This window comes from Seriola aureovittata, chromosome 8 (genome assembly GCF_021018895.1).
Source record: "Seriola aureovittata isolate HTS-2021-v1 ecotype China chromosome 8, ASM2101889v1, whole genome shotgun sequence".
NCBI classification, from domain to species: Eukaryota; Metazoa; Chordata; class Actinopteri; order Carangiformes; family Carangidae; genus Seriola; species Seriola aureovittata.
Genome location: NC_079371.1, coordinates 2,103,170 through 2,106,262, shown reverse-complemented (window position 1 = coordinate 2,106,262; position 3,093 = coordinate 2,103,170). Strand labels below are relative to the sequence as shown.

General features: G+C 44.9%; 1 long non-coding RNA gene across 1 annotated transcript; it reads right to left on the bottom strand.

Annotated features, from left to right (window-relative positions):
* Positions 1 to 431: 431 nt before the first annotated feature.
* Positions 432 to 1,829, bottom strand: LOC130173929 (uncharacterized). The gene is made up of 3 exons (XR_008828521.1): positions 1,681 to 1,829; positions 1,176 to 1,541; positions 432 to 1,048 (listed from the first exon to the last, which is right to left on the bottom strand). It is a non-coding gene; the product is annotated as an uncharacterized LOC130173929 (long non-coding RNA).
* Positions 1,830 to 3,093: the final 1,264 nt, after the last annotated feature.

Sequence of the window (3,093 nt, the reverse complement as noted above, 5' to 3'; positions counted from 1 at the left end):
AGGTTGTTCTTGCATCTGATTAGGACGCCTCCTGGGCGCCTTCCTGTGGAGGTTTTTCCGGGAATGCCCAACTGGGAGACGACCCCGGGGGTAGACGACCTAGAACTCGCTGGAGGGATTACCCGTCTCAAAACGCCGGGGAAACACGCTGCTGGAAGATCCAGAAGAAAAATGGATGGCTGATATCATCTGGGTTTATTCTCACCCAAAGAGGAAGACGTTTGTTAATGTTGTGTGGTGGGTTTGAGGGCTGCGCCAAATATTGTTATCAATATGACGAGTGGACGGGTCAGCGTTCTGCTGCCGGTGAGACTGAACGTACACACACACACACACACACACACACACTGGGTATTTTTCTGTCATCTCAATTACAGCTGGAGGGTGACTGAGTCTGCGAGTCTGCGAGTGAGTTTTTACATTCCTTTAATTTTAAGTCTTTAGACTCCAGAACTTTTCTGCTTTCTGGCAGTTTGGCCTTTTGCAAGTTTATGGCTGTTTTACATCTGAGCGATGGCACACATGGACACGCACAAGTTACTGTCATTGTGTGTGTGTGTGTGTGTGTGTGTGTGTGTGTGTGTATTAAAGAGAGGCACTAAGCTAAGACTTTATGCACTTTTTTTACAGTTTCATCTCAGTTCAGTTCAAATTCTGTGAAACTGAAACAGCAGTGCAGTGAATAAATACATGAAACCTGCTTGTTGCCTTTTTTATTTTCCCTCCTCACTTACACAGATATCGTGATGCGTCATAGACGATCGTCATGCAACGTGTGGAGTATGGCAGAATCGCTGCATCGTGATAGCGTCGATATCGTGATTCCCTCCCCCGGTGGCTTCACTGCACAGCAGCACTTTTGGGACTTTGGAGAGTTTTGATGCCTGAAGAAATTGATGATGAGGATTGTAATCGTGTGCCAGACGATCAATTACTCACTTAGACGCAGATTTGGAGCGGGAGCGTGAGCTTGACCTCCAAGCAGTGACAGTGATTACTGTGCTGATTGATTTGTGTGTAGTGCCAGTCATCGAACAGCTACTGTAGCCTGCGTGTGCAAGTTTTGAAAATAACATTAGGATTAAGAAGTGATTTAAAAACAACTTATTGTAACTACTATATGTTCACAAGCAGTGGCTCTGTGTTTGTCACTGAAGGAGCGAGTCTCTACAGACCTGCGGTGCGTGTCGGAGAGTAAGATGTCCTCCAGTGCAGAAAACATGAGTCAGTGTGCTGAGATAATTCCTTCCCCTGTGCAGTTTCATCTTCTCTGAGTGAAACAAGTCAAAAAAAAGACAAATCACTGCACAAGGTTTAAGAAAATAAGATTTGATTGGACCTGATTTTCTGACAAAATAAAAGGAAGCAAGGTTTTAGAATGAAAAATTTTGACTAGCTGCTTAGTTGAGATGTACATAACTTTGCATATTTTTTTTTGATTTCTCTCAGAGTAAAAGACGTGCTTTTCTCAGTACAGAGGCGTCGTGTCTGCATCTTAAAGTCTCTTTCCTTGATCATCGCTCTTTGCCTCGGAGATATTTCTGCAGGAAGAGGAAGTGACAACAACGTCAAAGGCCTCCAAGCAGAGTGACACCCACCACCCCCATCCGAAAAAGAAAAAAAGAAAAAGAAAAAACCCCCGCCACCTCCTCCAACCAAAACCTCGCCACCTGAACTCACCGAGGGTTTGCATTCCAGTTGCTGGATCGTTAGCCGGGGGTATTAGGCGTCTTGCCTCGGCCTTGCATCATCACCTCCCGTCTCAAAGTTTTGCCGCGCCGTCTTCACCCTCTTTTCCCGTCTCTGTCTTTCTCTCTCCGGCATGTAGATTATTCTCATCAGCTTCCACTCAACATCCCTTTGGAAGAAAACAAAAAACGAAGAAGATGGCGTGAGAGCGAGGAGACGAACGCCACGGCCTGTTTTTATTGAAGCGCAAGGTGACCCTGGTGCAGATGCAATCACACATGACGCCATCACAGAGCTTCTTGACCCAATAGGATGAAACAGAGAGGATTATGGGTGAATTACTCAGGAGAGGAGCTTTCAAAGAAAAACAAAGCAGTGATATCTGTTGAATGTCCGTGTTGGAAACATGGAAAAAACAAAAAAACGTAATTGACTGCAGGATGATGTATGTCAGCGGAGAGCAGCAGTCAAGGTCACACACAGCTCGACTTAATCAACTGACTTGTGCTGTGTGTTCAAACAGGGATCTGTCACCTTCTATGTAATGTAAATATAATAACGTCGCTGCCAGTTGCCCTACACACACACACACACACACACACACACACACACGGGAACATGTCACCAATACGGGAACGCTTAGCATGTAATAAACTGAAATTCTGCCTTGAAAAAACCATTTCAGCAACACAAAGGTTTATTTATTTTTCCAGCCTTTCCTCTAATATTCCTTTTTCTTTATTCTTTTTTCTTTTCTTTGGTAAATTGCCATACGACTTATTATTTCAGCACTCTAAAAGGTCACTCTGAGACTTATACAACCCATAATGAGGCGCCGCAAGCAGACATAGCTTTTATAACGAGGGAGGAACCACTGCTCTTTCTCAAACACAGTCGTTATTTGCCGAACCTCGTGGCTCGGACTTGAGTTTTGAAGTCCTGACCGATTTCAAACCCGGGCTGCATCTTCACGTGTCCGCGCATTTTAACTGTCAGCAGCTGTACGCTAGCTGACGTTAGCCTCAAGGGCTGGAATGTTTACCGTTGCTTGGCAACACCGTCAACTGCTCCAGGACTGACAGAATCACGATCATTAGCTCGTAAATATCCGACGTGTTTAGTTTAGTAAAGAGTCTACCTCACGTCTAACAGAGCAAAGAAAGGCATAAAAAGGTAAATATTTTTGTCACATCAATCTAATATTTAATTATCTAATTGAAAGTTATTGAAAGTCACAACAGGTGACACGTTCTTGCCGTTGGCTGTTCCCACCTCAGCTCTCCCAAAGCTCACTCGCTCCGAGTGTGAGAGACGGCGTACGGCGTCGCTGTTTGAATACGCTTTGTGTGGTGACCATGACTGGGTCAGGCGCCGCAGCTGTGTTTTTGTTCAGCCGGTGTTTGT